The 18,532-nt window shown below is 38.6% G+C and overlaps 1 long non-coding RNA gene across 2 annotated transcripts; it reads right to left on the bottom strand.

Moving 5' to 3' along the window:
- Positions 1–3,391: 3,391 nt before the first annotated feature.
- On the bottom strand, positions 3,392–18,509 carry LOC139151145 (uncharacterized). 2 transcript variants are annotated; one of them, XR_011556349.1, is made up of 3 exons: positions 18,421–18,509; positions 13,772–13,794; positions 3,392–3,521 (listed from the first exon to the last, which is right to left on the bottom strand). It is a non-coding gene; the product is annotated as an uncharacterized lncRNA (long non-coding RNA). The 2 variants fall into 2 exon arrangements; XR_011556348.1 differs by lacking the exon at positions 18,421–18,509 and adding an exon at positions 14,986–15,026.
- Positions 18,510–18,532: the final 23 nt, after the last annotated feature.

Here is an 18,532-nt window from a genome sequence, read left to right as displayed (position 1 = left end):
ATTAAACCCATTACATTAAATGCAGAATGAAAGCGCGAGAGTGGCAGTACATAGACACAACGCAGTGTGCCAGTCGAATTTTGTAAACGAATGAGTTATGTTTTTTTATTTTTGCCGCAAAGATTTACCCAAAATTACATCATGTGCGATTTTACCGATTAACGTTTTCGTGAAATAGAATCAGTAAATGTATTTTCTTTTTTTAAATTTGTCTTTTTGGCTAAAAACGATAATAAAATAGGGAACTGCTCGAGAATGGCTTACCAAGGCATTATAACATTTTCGGGAGTACGAACAATAATCGCAAAGTAGGACATTCTGAATCCAAACTTGAGGGAAGACCTTGCGATTCCAAATATTAGGCCGTCTTTTTTCAAACTTTTGTTTCAAAATTGTAAGAAATGTTATGACCAATAAATTGACCGGTTTCGAATGAGTGGTATGCAGGTATAACAAGTATTAAAACTGCTATTGCTTTCATAAATTATTTAAAAGTAAGTAATTTGCATGTGTCATAGCCCTGCAGGCTCTGTGTCAGAGAGCTTATCTTATCAGACTCACTAATGAGACAGCATCTTGACACATTTCTTCACTGTTTCCGTTATTGCAAGTCGGCAACTGGAAAGAAAAATGACTTTCCTCAAGACAATGAAGTGTTGTGGTACTATTTGATGAGATCTCTATGAATCTGGCATGTGTTTTGAATCAAGCACAGAAACACAAACATCACTTCAACGTTCCTCGGGGAAGTCACAGATTTTGAAACGTGTAACGTGGGTTGAATTAAAAACACTCCCCCGGAGCTACGTTGTGATTTTCCAAAATAAACCTCTCACTGCGGTCCAACGACTCCCCATTTTGGGCAATTGTTGCTTGATATCTGATATACGATAAAAAAGTGAGAACAGGACAAACAGACATTTACCTTCAAGTCAAATTTATCTCTAGAGGGCGTAGGTTTTACAAACACAACATGAAACCGCAGTGACTCTTTAGCTTCTGCGTCTGCATGAGTAATATTTTCTATTGAAGTCTTCAATATTATTAAAATTTGACTTATATTTTAATATTTATTACAGCGCTTCCCTGTATCAATCAAATCGAAGCTTATTCCTAGCTCAAGTAACTGCAAGAAACTTATTTTTCAAAAAGAGCACCAATATCTGCACACAATAATTATAGAACTTAAATACTGACAATGTATAAAAATATGCCACTGCCAGAACAAATGTGACAGATTTTACACAACAGGGGTACAAACCCTTACCTTATTTCATTAACTCTGGATGTCAAATATAGATATGTGTCGCGAAGACTAACAAAAAAGTGTTCAATCATCTAAAGTCACCGGTATATATTATTCATACACTTACGAACTACTTAATAACCTTTCATACATTGTTGGCGAAATCTTAAGCTTTGTTATTTTTCTTCTGTCGTCAAAAATAGGTCTACCATGTGATTGCTTTGAATACTTAGAATTGACTCATACCTGATGATTATTTTCATTACCACGAGAAAAAACATAGCATTCTCTTTATGAAAGCGCCCTCTGCAGCCGAAATAAATGTGTGTTTTGGAGCTTAACAGAAATAGCTCTTTGATGGAAAATCAAATTCTGGTCACGTTTTCTCTTGTAACAACTTAAAAACAATCGAAGAACTTTAAGGACAATATATCCGAATGTATTTTCTGAAATCATCACAAAACCATCCTAGTCTAATATACCTCCGTGCATGCTATTTGGTAGGTCATTGAATTTTAGACTTGCCTTTATTTTATTTCTCATTATCAGAGTAAAGTGTTCCAAATAAACAGTATAAAACACGCTTTTGTAGTAACTAATTTGCTCTTTTGCCCATTCCACCAATTGTTATCGAATAGCAGTAGTTTACTCCTGTGACAAACTCTTGCACGCCCTCATAGTTGTACATTGGAAGGAGAAGTTGTGGCTCACCATGGTTCTGACTACAAGTATACCGAACTTTGCATTTTGTAAAAGATCGCATATCTTACCGGTATACAAACTCAAATTTCTTGAGTGCAATGTCTCACTGACTTGTTTTAATAAGGAGAACTAATATCGGATGATACCCTGAACAAAGCAGAGATTGAACGCGTGAACTCTGAACCTAGGTACTGAGTGGGGCAGCACACGCACGGTGCCGCATAGAAACACCTTCAACGTTACATCTATTGACCCCTTGATGTTCCGTTCATGGAAAAGTTATGCTCTGCAATGTCATATAGGAAAACCTAATGTGAATACAGATAGCAGATAGTTGAACGAAAATATTGAAATGTGCTCGAATAGGGAAAGAGGGAAATTGTCAATATATTTGTCGTTGACTAATCATCCGCTGGGAAAAGTTATTTTTATTATATGAGCTATAATGGTTTCGTCGTTTGTGGATCATAGATCCACCGAAAAACGGAGAAAACTTACACTTAAAATTCACATTTAACTCAATTTTGAGATTGAAATATTATGTACAGCAGTGAAATCGAACTAATACAAATTTTACAGTTCAACAATAATGTACCCAACCACGTCCTCTACATTGGAATTTTGACAGTATGAGAACTATAGCTGTTAGGATGCAAACTAAAGCGACTTCTCTGACGTCAACATTTTAATGTAATACTCCCCGAGACATATAAACGTATCAAAATATAGTAGCTGTAAGACCACAAATTCTAAATTTAATTCAATGTCATATAAAATAGAATCCCTAATAACCATGTAAATACATTCAGACGGGTGGTGTAAATTGAGTAATTAAATTAAATTAAATCGAATCAAATTAAATGAGATGAGAAATGTGCGCTGCGTAGGTAAGAAGGAAATGCTTCTTTTTTATTTTTTTTCCTTTTTGGAAGTTTTGTTATTTGAAGGTACTGCCTACACATTGTACGTGTACGCGACAGTATTAGGATGCATTGGAATTTTGTGCAAAGACTCTGAAATTTCTTAAAATTAAACCCATGACGACTTACAAAATGTCTTCTAATACAGAATGTCAGAATTTTTCATAATTTACCCGCGTTTGAGTTGAATTCTCAGTCATTTCAAAGGGTTGAATGTCATGACTCGTAATGTAAAGAAGGTCAAAGAAATTTCCAGATATCTCTAAAATGTAGATCAAAGAATTTTGTGTTCTGTGGTGTTACTCGTGTTACGAAATAGTTCAATAAGTATTAACTGTATGAGTTGCAGCGTCTTAAATCTACAAAGTAAAAAGACACGTATACGTAAAATCACGTCTACTGATCCAGACATTACTATTGTGGCGCAGAACTGGTCCAAAATAACATCTACTGTTGAATCTCGTCAGGAAAACCCCGCGTCCGTCTATTTTGTCTTCAAACAGCAAAGTCTGAATTTGAATTCCCAGTGACCATGTCATCTCAAGATGTGAGGCTGCCAATGTTGAATAACTCTTCTGCCCATATATACGTCCACGCGGTGTTCCGGAACTTAACATGTTCATCATCCTGGACCTGAGAGAATTTTAATTGACCTGGCAATACAAGGATCAGTCAAGTAAGCTCAGATAATCTCGTCTCAAGAATAGAAATAAGGTAAATCACACCCCCGAAAGCACACAGATTACGAACAATATGAAGGAAAGTGGATTGTAAGTATATGCCCAAATGTCAATTTATGCATATATATACTCATGAAAATGTCACTCAAATGAACTAAACTTTAGACTATAACTATACTCAGTTACCCAGGCTAACAAATCACGCACCGCACTCATACAGTACACGGCCTGTAGAAATTAGAAATGATAAAATAATCACCTATGAACCCTTGTTAAATTGAAAATATCAGGCCAAAGTCATCAGAAGATTTTTCATACATCCACGATTTCGCCATATAAGGGACCGTTCAGTTTTTACGGCCGGGGGGGGGCGGCAAAATCCAGGGGGGGGGGGTCATCATAATTTTGGAATCCGCAAAGGGGGGGTCATCGCTTTTTCACTGGTAGGAAAGGGGGGGTCACCACATTTTCAAAAACATAATACCAACAATAAAGTTCACTTTATGCCATGGCCATGATCGACCCTCTTTACCGGCGGGCCGCCTTGGGCGGCCCACTACAATAAATATACATTATGTATTACCATGACCCTCTTAACGGCAGACGCCTTTGGCGGCCCACTCCAATTAGGTTTAATTCATGCGATGGCCATGATCGACCCTCTTTACCGGCGGGCCGCCTGCGGCGGTCCACTACAATAAATTGACTTAATGTAATACCCCATGGCAATCTTAATGGCCGCACGCCTTCAGCAGCCCTGTCCAGTAAAGTTTACTTTATGCAATAGCCATGATCGACCCTCTTTACCGGCGGGCCACCTTTGGTGGCCCACTAGAATAAAGTTGACTTTACGTAATGGCCCATGACCCTCTTAACCAGAGGGCTGCCTTTGGCGAACCACTCCAATAAAGTTTACTTTATACAATGTCCATGGACATAAGTTGTCTATGGAAATGAAGTTAAAAATTGCCTTACAGTCGTCCTAATTAACAGACGTTTCAATGGATGTGGCTGAGAAGTTTGTGCACTGGCATCTCTGAATAAAGTGCGCCACGTACCGTAGTTCAAATCCAAACCATGCGGGTAAATTTGACATATGGGTTTTGGTTATTTTTCAGGGGGGGGGTCATCAAATTTTTTCGTCTGACAAAGGGGGGTCATCTTTTTTTCACGAAAAATGCAGGGGGGGTCTATATTTTTTTGAACACCGGCGACAAGATTTGCCGCCCCCCCCCCAGGCCGTAAAAACTGAACGCTCCCTAAATGACCAAAAAGTACGTAATAAAATGTACTTGTAAGTCAACGGTCTAAATCAACGCTATAGCGATTCATCGTCGTTGAGGTCATCATCATGTAATACAGCGTGCAATACACTAGCTGCAATAATTGTAGCCCTTGGTTGGTGGGGATTGGGCTTCTGTCGTGCGGCTCGCGCCTTGCCCCAACCAGGGCTACAATTTCTCCCTATACCTGCTTGTGTAAAAGCTGCAGTGCGGATCTACTGCATGGTCAAGGCACACACGGGCCGCATTATTAGAGAATCTCGCCTTACCGTGTGCAAATTTCACTATAATCCTGCTCCCGGATAATGTTAGAGCCCTTGTAACTCCTATCGATGGTCAACTTTACTCCTTGCAGCTGAAAAATGACAGTTTAATGACTCAGGCGCGAAGTCAATTCGAACTGGACCGCCGTCGTTGAACTCTGTACCCAGCCGACTTGTATCATTACATTTTAGGGGTGGCCGACAGGTGTGAGGGACTAATGAAAACGGTGGCACTAGCAGTAGAGTAGCGCGCTAGTGGCAGTATAGTTGTTGTTATTTTAACGCTATCTTTTCGGAGGATTGAAAATGTCATAGGACTGTTTGCTCCTTTTCAATTACTGCTAGAATACCACTATCGCTGAAAGCAAAGAGAGACCAGTGACCATTGAAGAACTTGCCATCTTTATTTCCTGAGAAGTGAAAGAGATATTCACGCCATGCAAAGTCTGTCGTCTCGTCTTTGCCATTTTATACAGATGCTCTGACAACAAGAGGACACCGCAATATAATTATAAAATATCCAATCGATATTTACGGCTACTATACTATACGATATAGATCTCTAAGGCTATAAAATCTTCGATATATATCGGATATTTACCCGCCTAATTAACAAACTCTAGTATCATCTAGTAGCGAAGTTCGAGCCAGACTAGCGCTTGGCCAGAGCTGTAAAGTGGTGAAATGTCTGACAAATATTCGCGACTCTTTTTAATCTTGAAGCTTATAGTGGTACATTTTCCGACTGTTTCAAATGTGCTGAAATAGTTCCGATTCATAAGGGAGGCTCTAAAAGTGATGTTAACAACTATAGGCATATCTCCCTTCTACCAGTTCTATCTAAAATACTAGAAAAACATGTTTATATTAGTTTTTACAGTTTATGCATTTAATCTTTTTTGTCACAACTCACAATCATCAGACAACACCACTCTTGTCACTTGCTTTAGTCAAGTTAACTGACCAGGGTCTATACTTTTACAGAATATAGATGAAGATAATTGTTTTTAGATATACTTAAAGATTTTTTTCATCGTTGATCATAACATTTTGCTGAGCGAACTTTCTGTGTACATGTTTTCTGATTTGTCACTGAAGTGGTTTCGATCAGACCTTACAGGAAGAAGTCAATGTTAGCTATTTAGGTGTACACGCTCATGTTTTGTCGATTGGTGCGGTGTATCTCAGGAGTCCATTTTTGGTCCACTTCTGTTTTTGATCATGTTATGTATGTCATTTCCCCCACAACTCATCATGACATGAGTTCAATTAGTCTGGAACATTCTCAACTTTGTGTAAAAATGGGAAGCTTAGATACTACTACTACTGAGACTACTACTACTTCGGTGCTTCAAATTTTATCAGATTTATTCAAAAACTGCTGAGGTCAATATCAAAGCATGTATGTAAAACATGCTGATTACAAGGAATTTGGTACAAAAGAAAGATGTATCCATGAAAAAGCACAGATGTGAAAATGATGTAAAGAAATCCTCATACAACCCGGCCTACTTCATCATTAAGATGTATGTTGACAGACAAGAAAATGCCGAAATTTTAATTGATAAACACTGCATTATTGAAGTAGTCATGAGCAAACGGATGGAAGAAGTCCATCTGATTAAAATCAGGTGTAGAGTACGGCGACGTCTTCTTATGCGTACGCGATATTCTCTCAGAGTCGCTGTCGCCTCTCACTGGCACTACGCGACAGCGAGAGAATACCGCGTACGCATAAGAAGACGTCGCCGTACTCTACTTCTGATTTTAATCAGATTGGAGGAAGTCGTTCCTATATTGACCCTATTTCCATACTGAATTCATCATGCACACTGTAAAGTTCACTATGGTTCGAAGCGAGACTACTTAAATGTCCTGTGAGAAAATTAACCTGGAATGTAATCCGCGTTTGTGTAATGAGCTAAGAAATGCTACGACCATACAAAAACAGTAAAATACCTACGTGTTGTATACAAATAGCAAAGTATTTGGCAAAGCTGCACTGTAAGTAACTATAAATATATCGGCGATTTCACAGACCCGGCGTGCCGTGGCACAAGGCCAGTCATTGTAGTATCGTCTAGAGTCCGGAAATTGCCGATAAATATTCTGTAAGTATAGGCGATTTCACAGACGCAGAGTGCTGAGTCCAGTGTCGATCGGCGATTTCACAGTAATCCCGAAATCGTCGATATGTCAAACTTTGATACTAGATGGAAAATATCCGATTTTTAATGTTCAAAGTCACGCCGTTTTGGCACCCCACTTCACACATTGTGACCTTTTTAGTCGAACAGATTTTGCTTGGAACCACTCTTTCCACATTGAACAACAGCGGCATCTTGTAAATGTAGTTGTACCATGGAGGTGGATGGTTGAACTTAGTGTAAAGTTGTGAAGTTGAACTAGTTTATGGAGTTTAACTTAGGCACACGCCTCTGAACAATGTACATGGACACAAAGTTCTAACTGCTTCAAATGACCCGTTCCCGTGTAGGATTTATTGAACTAGTACGTAACATATTTGAGAAAGTTGGAAGATAGAGCACAGGATTTATTGAACTAATTAAAATGCGTAGTTGAACTTCGGCAAAAGTATCAATCCGTGACAAATTACGTCCACCCCTTCAGATGTCGTGATTCTTGATATATCATATTCTAAAACACTTGTTTTGACATTTTCGATTTGAAATTTTGATGATCTGAGTCGTGACAATGCCCCAGTCCTCAAACGTTCACAGTGAATAAAACAGAAGGCAGATGCAAGACATCCTTCTTTATATATATATCAATACAACGGCACCAGACTTAAATCAAATAAGTCAAAACGTCGTTTTAGCGTGACCAATCACGTCCAGGTGATGTGTCATCTTTCAGCTGTTCTGGGCTATCATCGTGCCAACTATATCATTGGGCACATTGCTTTTATTCCTTCTGGCCTATACAAATTTAATATTCGATAAGGTACACTTCTTGCATGTGAGTTTGACCCAGAGTTTGACCCACAGCGCCCTCTATCGTTAGTTTGATGGAAACGGGGCAGAATATACACTGTATACAGGGCAATCATCATTGCTAAAAAGGTTTTGCTAGAGAGTGAGATTGTTTAATGTTTCTTGTACCGTGGACGAAAACGACAATTCTCCGCGCTGTGTCAATATCTTCGCGCTGTGTAAAAATCTCCGCGCTGTGGGAAATTTATCTCCGTGCTGTGTAATCTCCCCGATGTCGGAAATTCTCCGCGCTGTTTAAAGGGAAACCTAAGTCTAGGGAGTGTCACCATTTATCCCTTGTAAAATCCACCTTGAATAAAATGCAGCTCAAATTTGCCACATGTTTGCACCCGCCAGCGACTGCGGCGCGACGAAGGAGACTTTGAAGTAGACGACATTTACGAAAATAAACTCGAAATCCCATGGGCGCGAAAGGGCTCATGGGAGGAGCGTGCGTGACGTCATCGGCGATACATGAGTGTGACACAGCAAAAAGCAGAGGATAAAAAACCGCAACAAGTTAAAACAAATACAGTAAAATACTGACCGACCAGCGGGAAATAAAACACTTGCAAAGCACAGAGAATAAAAACGCAGACGTTTCGAGTGCGACACGAAGGGTCGCATCCGAAACGTCCGCGTTTTTATTCTCTGCGCTTTGCAAGTGTTTATTTCCCGCTGGTCGGTCAGTATTTTGCTGTATTTGTTTTAACTTGTTGCAGTTTTTATCCTCTGCGTTTTAGCAAGTATTATCTCTCGCTGGTCGACCTAATTTTTTACTGTATTATTTTTCACTTGCTGCAGTTTTAGCCCTCTTTTGAGGTCGTTTGTAATTTTTATCGTGTGTGACAGCTTACCGTAGCATTGGAGTCTATGACTGTCTAGTATAGTTCTGCACGTTACAACTTTTTAATGCTCAGTAGAATGAAAAATGAATTAAGTGCAGTTGGGTGCAAAAACGACTAAAGGAAGAACAAAAACGGTGTTAGTTTTTACCGTTTTCCCACAGAGCAGCTCCTTCGAAGACAGTGACAAAGAAAGTCCGGCGAGTCGGAGGTAATAGGGCCTAAAATGTTAAAAACTGTCAAGATACTAAGTTATGTTCTGCACCTTTCAAAGGTCTGCGAAATCGCCGATATAAAACCGATAAATATGGGCAATTTCGGGACTACACTTCAGCCTAGAACGACTTCTTGCCTATCGTTCCTTGGCACGCTGAGAAATAGCTGATATTTACCCTATAAATATCGGCAATTCCGAGACTCTAATATCGATACCAGACGATCATACTAGATTTCCTTGCACTGTGTCTCGGCACGCCGAGTCTTCAAAATCACCAATATTAATCCGATAATATAGGCGATTTCGGACTTTAACTCTGATACTAGACGATACTTTGTCAAATCGTGGGTAAATATCCAATGTATATCGGAGATTTAACCACCTAAGGGAGCATTCGTTTTTACGGGGAGGGGTCGGTGGAATTTGAGGGACAAATGAAAATGTAAGCTACCCCCCTCCAAATCAAATTTCTAAAATTAACCCCCCCCCCTCAATTCATCAATTGTAAAATGTGACCCCTCAAAAAATCATCAGATTTGATTCATTAAACCTTCGCACCCTATGGCCCTGGGCTGAAAAAATTAGGCCCTTCAAAAGTGTTTGCAAGAAAAAGAGCTACCCACCCCTTGAATTTTCATGCACAAAAAACAGCGACCATCCCCTAGATGTCACAGCCCGTATCAATAATATCTTAATTGAATTATAATTTCCCATTTGACCCTTGACCTTTCAAAGAATCCTTTTTGAACTTTACAAATAACCACTGGGTAAAATTGTCATATTGGTTTTTCAGATCTGCTCCTTTAAATATAATATTCTCGTCACGTACATTTATATCAATTGTCAAACTTTTTAAAACACTGATTTTAATAGCTAGTTTTGTATAATTGTAAAAAATATATTCAAAGTTTCCTCACATACCACAATTTAAAGAGAATCAACATTTTTGGTGACTTTCCAAAATCAAATTTCTTGCACACACTTGAACTTGTAATCACCCTAGTCTAATCAAGAACGTTAATGTCAATAATCAAGAGTCTATAAAAACACAGATTTAGCTAGTTTTGTATTTAAAGAAATTCAAAAGTCAAATTTTTTCCATAACTCCATACAAACCTTTGTAAAATTTGACCCCTTCCAATCATTGATTGCAAAATTTGACCCCCCTTAAAAACGGTTTCGTAAAAGTCAACCCCCCTTATTTCCACCGACCCCCTCCCTGTAAAAAACGAATGCTCCCTAACAGATCTGACCACCGACTACCTCTGTCCGCTGCATGTTTTACATTATTAAATTTATTCATGCAAGAAATACATTTTTACATTTAAAGCATTTTTTCATTAAATGTCCACACGAAACTTCATACACATAATTACTAGCGGGACTTCGTCGAAAGGACCGATCGGATATCATCGGGAGTTTCCGGGAGGGCCTTGCACGAAATACATTCTTTACATGTAGGCTTTAAAAAAAATTACTTGACGATCGGGACTTGGACAGAGGACCGATCGGACATCATCGGGAGTTTTGGCTGGTCTTCCACGAAATACATTATTTACAGCGATAGACGATACTCATAACTGGATTGTCCATATCGTGGGTGAATATCCAATATAAGCTTATATCGAAGATTTCATCACTTTACAGATCTGAGCAAGCACGACTTCCTCAGTTCGACCCCAACTTCGAAAAACGGACGATACTACAGATTTTTCAAATCGCGGTAAATACTTTCCGATATATATCGGAGATTTCGCAACCTTAAAGATCTGGCCAAGCTCGCGCGAAAACCAGCCTTGCAAACAAATGAACATCGCGATGTAACAGTCTGTAATTAACATTATTTCTAACAACCACTCGGCTATTTACTATCGACGATGAACATTTTCTATCCTGTAAATATTTTTCTTTTTTCTCATTAGATTTGTTACATATTTCATAATTTTCTCTGGTTGCACTCCTCGATGAACGTCGACTTTAGAAGTTCGATATCGCGATGCTCTTTTGTTCATGTTGTTTGCAGGGCTGGTTTTCGCCCGAGTGCTCATGGGTTGAATCAGATTACAACCATTTTCAGTAATAGATAGCGAAGCCACTGCAGTGAACTGCAATAAAACTGCTCACACTAATTACGAACGCTTCCCCCGCATATATAGGCCTAGAGAGAAAATTGGGCTCTGCGTAAATTTACAAGCGCAGCTAAGCACAGTCATCATGTACCTAAGCGAGTGGGTGTGCTCGAAAAAGTAGATCAATGCAAGTTTTGGATTCAAAATCGGCTGTTTCGGCGGAGAAACTGCGGGCAGTATTTCCGAGGTGCTACCAGCGATTTTTCTAAAGGCAGTCAGCCGGGCTATGGTGGGAGGCCGTATAACGCCGTAACACACAGCCATGCAGAGCTACGTTAAATGCGGCCGTACCCTTCTTAGTAGACACCCGTCGTACTGACATTTGTTTAGCAGTGCTGTTTCGTTTATGAGTGTTTTCTTTCGCTGTTTTCGCATTCTGGTAGCTAGCAAGCATATAAAAACTGTTGAAACTAACACCGACCGCACAACTCCGTGGATACATACAGCTACCCTGTATCCCGCACACGAGTACGCGGGTGCTGCCAATGAAAGCCGGTCAACAGCTGCGACCGGCCGCCCGTGCTGGGTGATCTCATTACCGTGCTCGAGCTTGACTGGTACATTTTATAACTAGCGAAATTTTAGTTTTTTTAAAATCTTGATGGTCGTAATGTGACGTTCATAAAATAATTTGTATATATATGACATCTTTAACAATTTGAAAAAATGAAAGATTAAAGTTGGTGCTGTAGCAAAGCCTTTTTAGCAACATGATTGCCATGTATTCTGCCCCGTTTCCATCAAATTAACGATAGAGGGCGCTTTGGGTCAAACCAGGGTCAAACTCACATGCAAGAAGTGTACCTTATCGAATATTAAATTTGTATAGGCCAGAAGGAATAAAAGCAATGTGCCCAATGATATAGTTGGCACGATGATAGCCCAGAACAGCTGAAAGATGACACATCACCTGGACGTGATTGGTCACGCTAAAACGACGTTTTGACTTATTTGATTTAAAGTCTGGTGCCGTTGTATTGATATATATAAAAAGAAGGATGTCTTGCATCTGCCTTCTGTTTTATTCACTGTGAACGTTTGAGGACTGGGGCATTGTCACGACTCAGATCATCAAAATTTCACATCGAAAATGTCAAAAGTAGTGTTTTAGAATATGATATATCAAGAATCACGACATCAGAAGGAGTGGACGTAATTTGTCACGGATTGTATCTCTCTTTATTCACCAAGAGTTATATATTGTCATGAAATTACCCACCCCTTTCAATCCATAAACTAGTCCTACGAGTATGGCAGGTGAGAGTGTCCGGCTTTGGCTCCGGAGGCAGTGAAGGGCTACCCGTAAGCATGCTCATTCAGCTCCCTCACACCTGTCGGCCACCCCTAAAATGTAATGATACAAGTCGGCTGGGTACAGAGTTCAACGACGGCGGTCCAGTTCGAATTGACTTCGCGCCTGAGTCATTAAACTGTCATTTTTCAGCTGCAAGGAGTAAAGTTGACCATCGATAGGAGTTACAAGGGCTCTAAGATTATCCGGGAGCAGGATTATAGTGAAATTTGCACACGGTAAGGCGAGATTCTCTAATAATGCGGCCCGTGTGTGCCTTGACCATGCAGTGTAGATCCGCACTGCAGCTTTTACACAAGCAGGTATAGGGAGAAATTGTAGCCCTGGTTGGGGCAAGGCGCGAGCCGCACGACAGAAGCCCAATCCCCACCAACCAGGGCTACAATTATTGCAGCTAGCAATACACGAGTGTGTGGTGGTATGTCCATTCATAGATTAAATATGTAGTTTATTCACTAGCTATTTCTGATGTTACTCTCTTCGCTCTGGGACCAAATCTTCCAAGTCTGCTGACAGTATCAGCATTATCATCATAATCGTCGTCATTGTCATAATCAATATCTTCAAGGAGACCATGTTACCATAAAGAATCTGTAATCGCTGTCGCTTTGATTCAGACTTGACTTACAAGTAGATTTTATTACGTACTTTTTGGATATTTATATCACAAAATCGTAGATATTTGTTATTGCAAATACCAATAACAGCCCACCTGGGCCGATATGCCTCTGTTAAAGAATCTGTGACATACGTTCTTTCGGACATTTGTTGTGCACGTGTTTGCCAATACACCAGGCAGGCCATACCAATACACAGAGAATGTCAAAGACCGGAAATGTTACATCGTTGCAGTGTGTTCATTGTTGCCACGTGGAAACCAATATCTCAACATTCCAATCGCAAAGAAAAAATGTAACAAAAGCCACAGACAGAGCGAGCTAACCAATTTCTGTTCTTTTTTTTTTACTGCGTGCATGTTGGGCGGATCCCAAGTTCACATATCATATTGAGTACTACATGTCTTCGGAGCACATTACTTCGAAAACAGAGTGCACTTCTTACAGTTTAGTGCGTTATATATAATTGAACAAAAGGACAACTAGATATCCCTACATCATAACTGTGCACTTGATCGATTTGAGCTTTTACAGTTCCTAAAAAATAAAGCGAATTTTACTCACCTTTACGATTCGCCAGTGTTATTCTAAAGGCAAAAGACAAAAAACAAAAGAAATGTAAAAAGATTACGTTAGACACAAAGAAATTAGCAGTCAAACAATAGATAGCCATTACTTCCAAATAAGTTCCTAATAGTAGAAAACCCCTATGGTACTTTGAGAAGTTAGCGAAGATTAACACATGAGCGTCATCTATAATGATTTGTGAAAAAAGACTGCTGTAGAAATGCAGTATTTTTCAGTACTTCCTCTTCGACTGCATGTATATAAATGACCTGTCACGTGCAGATCTTTTACTAATACGCATGTACCGGTTATACTTACAAAAGTCTATGTCAAAGTTTAATATACCGTGACAACCAATCTAACCATGGAGGTAGAAGGAGAGATCCTTCTACCTCCATGATCTAACCAACTCACGTCGCCCGAATTCACTTCGGAGTTAACACTCCTATATGAGTCTTTTTTCCCAAGTCCAAAAATATTTGCAATGTAGAGACAATCAGATGTAGTTGTGTGATTTTATCTCATCAGTTTATACAATATATTTCCAACCTACACAACATTTTGGAACCTATCATTTAAAAAACGTTATATCGTTACATAATTACGGTTCATTGAAGCTATTCATTCGAAAGATTGATACGGAGTTAAATCTGCATGAGGTCTCTTTCGGGGAAGAAAAAAAGAGCAACAGGATAGCGCACGTCAAACCAACTTGAACTGATCCGTTAGCTCAGTTGATAGAGTATCCAAACTGAATTCGGGGAAGTGAGTTCAAGTCCCACACGGGTTATTTTTCAAGCCCAAAAATTTGCAGTGTTGAGACACTCAGATGTAGTTGTGCGATTTTTCTCATCAGTTAAAACAATATATTTCTACCTCACAGAACATTGGGAACCTGTCATTCAGAAACATTTTATAGTAATTTCGTTTCCAGATTTTACACAAGTGTTGTAACAAGCAGATACACGTCTCTAAATTGAGTCCAAATAAACGATAAGAAGTGAAACCACTATAAGGGTCATCAGTTTCCTTTTACCAATTAACTGTAACTACATATTCATTTCCCCCCACCACAGTGCGTTTTTCTTCGTTATATACAACCGATATGAGTCCATGAGAGAGAGAGAGAGAGAGAGAGAGAGAGAGAGAGAGAGAGAGAGAGAGAGAGAGAGAGAGAGAGAGAGATGGGAGCTCTCATCAATTACTCTTACCTCTTCCTCTTTCTTTGATTTGACCACGTTAACCATTCATAACATGCAAGATAAAAGACAAGAGTGACACAAGCATTAAAGTAGCGTTTTAAAAGCATGTTCATTCGGAACAAGCGTACATCGAAAAGTACATACAGGTAGGGCTAAATTAGACCACTGAAAAACCAATCAGTGAATGACATCAAGTTGATAAACTATTAATATATGTTTAAATTTCCATTTAAATAATTAAAAACAACCATAAATATATACATACATACATACATACATACATACATACATACATACATACATACATACATACATACATACATACATACATACATACATACATATCAATTCCTAAGTATTTCACAATGTACAGGTGTAGTATTACACTAACATTAGTTGAACACACTACACCTCCTTGGAAAATATGGAAATGGCCTACATGAACGTGAACAGCGAAGTCAATTCAATCGAAACAGAAACCTTAAACACATTCTATTTCCTGCACCTTAATCTCCAGATTTGTTAGGGAGCGTTCAGTTATTATGGCCGGGTGAGCCGGCAAAATTTTCCTGCGCATCAGTCAAAATAAGTGAACCCACCTACCCATTGTACCAAAAAATTGATGACCCCCCCCTTTCAAGATGACAAAAATTTCATGACCCCCCCCCCCCCACATTGCTTGAGAAAAGTTGCACACAAACACCTGGGAGTATGGAGCGATAGAATCCCACAAAAAAGAGCTTAGATTTTTTCAAATGACCTTCCTTACAAACTCAAAAGGTGTTGATGCTCAGATTTCCTCTTCTGACTTGCTATAATTTTGACATTACCCTCAAAGGGGTTGGACAGAAATTACTGGTGGAACGCAATATTTTTGCGCAAGCGTGTGTGTACAAATTTTGATATTTGGATTTAATTAAAAATCAGCTGTTGATAATGTTGATTCACTATACATGGTACACATATATTTTCTCATACATGTATGAGAAATCTATGTAGTACTTTTTCAATGCAAAACTATATCTATGCATTTATAGATATTTAATAATTTACATAAATGTACGTAAATGAAATAGGGTTGTTACAACTGGCATGTGGACAAAAAGTTTGACTTTAGAATTTCACCAAAAATGTTCATCCACTATACATGGGAGTCAATGATAAAATTGTGAATAATTTTTTTCCCATGAAAAACTTGGTATACTTGTGCATATACAGACGTTCAATAATTAACATAATTGTACTTGATTAGAATATGATGGTTAAATGTGCATATTATGTGTACAAGAAATCTGATTATGGAATTTCACTGAAAATGTTCATCCACTATACATGGGAGTCTATGAGGAAAGTATGAATAATTTTTTTCAATACAAAAATAGGTAAACCAATGTATTTATGTACTCTCGATTATTGATATCAATGTACTAGATTAGATTAGGGTGGTAACAAATGGATGTGTTTGCCAGAAATTGGATTTTGGAATTATACCAAAATGTAGATTCACTGTACATGGGAGTCTATGAGGAAAATATGAATAATTTTTTTCCAATACAAAACTATCAAAATCTGTGTATTTAGAGACATTTGATAATTCATTTTAAAGTACTTAGTTAGCCTAGGATGGTTAAAGGTTGATATGTGTGCAAGAAATTGGATTTTGGAATTTCACCGAAATGTTGATTCACTATACATTGGAGTCTATGAAAAAACTAAGAATAATTTTTTTACAATGCTAAACTAAATTAATTTGTGCTTTTATAGGTGTTTGATAATTGATACAAATGTACTTGATTCAAATAGGGTATTTAAAAGTTCAGATGTGGACAACAATTATGATATTGGAATTTCACCTAAAAGTATTATTTAACTTTTCATGGTACTAGTAGTCTCAGTACAGGTAACTGTTAAATAATTTCCCTGACAAACTTGCTATATCTCTAATATGTAAGTAATAGGAATTGTTCATTGCCCTCAGTTCAGTGAGCTTGATTTACAATAAGACGAGCCTCAGAGTTGTCAAGTCAAGATGTTCATGTGACAGATGATTAAATTTTGTTCAGATTTATAGGTGAATAACTGCAGAGAATGAAATCATGCAACGAATCATTTTTATCTCCCAGAATATTTATGAACACTGAAACTGCTTTTTGACAGGACGGATACTTATGAAAATTAAGTGACCCCCCCCCCCCTCTGAGCTGTTTGAAAAACACATGACCCCCCCCCTCCCCCACTTTGCAGTTTTCAAATTTGAGGTGACCCCCCCCCCTTTGATTTTGCCGGCCCACCCCCGGCCATAATAACTGAACGCTCCCTTAGAACCCATAATGGCACCCAGACTGCAAAATTTAGTAATGAATTTGGCATCATTTCTAGTAACCCAGTTTTAATGAGACCTGTTATCACTTTCTGATGAACGTTACCAAGACTACCTATAATTAGTACGATGATCTCGGAGCGAAATCCCAAGCTATTGATTTCAAGCGTAAGAGGATAATACTTATCAAACTTTGACTGGTAACATGTTGAGGCATGTGCATCAAGGGCGTTGCTTGTCTGCTTGCTTTGTCAATAATAACAATGTCTGGCCTTGTGTGTATGTTGAAATGTTTGTTCAACATCTTTGAACAGCTTATGAATAAGTACTTTGTCTTTAAATAATTCTTTGTTTTGATTACATTCTGACATCTTCTGATAAAGTAAATCAACTATTCTGTTATGTCTAAGCTGGTATAATTGCTTAAATTTAGTGCATCCGTTTAAAACATGCGAAACAGTTTCAGAGGGGTGATTACAGATTTTACACGATTTGCTGTAACTGGCTGGATAGTAAGTAGATAACAAACTTTCACACTGCAGGAGTTGCAATCGACCTCTCGCTACAAAAGATCTGAGTTTGTCATCAATCTTGTGGTTATTGAGATATGTAGCTGAAATTGAATGATGAATATTTCCAGCCTCTCTGACCACTCTCCCCTGTGAAGATTTTGCCCTGAATTCAGCTTCGTACTGTTTCAGTTTATGTTGTTTGTACATTGTGTAAAATTTCTCCGCCGAGTTAAAAGTTACCGATATATCTTGATCGATTTCCATCTCAAAGATGAATTTATCATCATTTCTAGAAACGGAAATGCACTCGCGTTTACACATTTCATACTGTACGAGCCTCTCTGATTTTGGCCAATGCAGCCACGATTATCGATGGCATATCCTGCAAAATTTGGAGAGTCATCGGTTGTGAACCTTCCGCTTTTCCATGTGCAACCTTAGCGACTGCCTCGCTGCCTGGCGTACATTAGGGTCATCATTGTTCAATACTGACAGATAAAATGACATACATACATACATACATACACACAGACAGACATGCACACACAAACATACACACAGTAGTGCAATTTATCTTTATTCATATTATTCACTCGGTCACATTGACAGTACCTTTTTGTCAAGCATTTCCAATTTTTGTTTTATCTCTTCAATATCTCGTTCCCTGTTTATGTTTGAAAATTAAAAACATGAGCATGTTATATCACATCGGTTGGTACAAAGC

Source organism: Ptychodera flava, chromosome 15 (assembly GCF_041260155.1).
Source record: "Ptychodera flava strain L36383 chromosome 15, AS_Pfla_20210202, whole genome shotgun sequence".
Classification (NCBI taxonomy): domain Eukaryota; kingdom Metazoa; phylum Hemichordata; class Enteropneusta; family Ptychoderidae; genus Ptychodera; species Ptychodera flava.
Note: the sequence above shows the minus strand (reverse complement) of the source record. Positions and strands in the feature narration are given on the sequence as shown.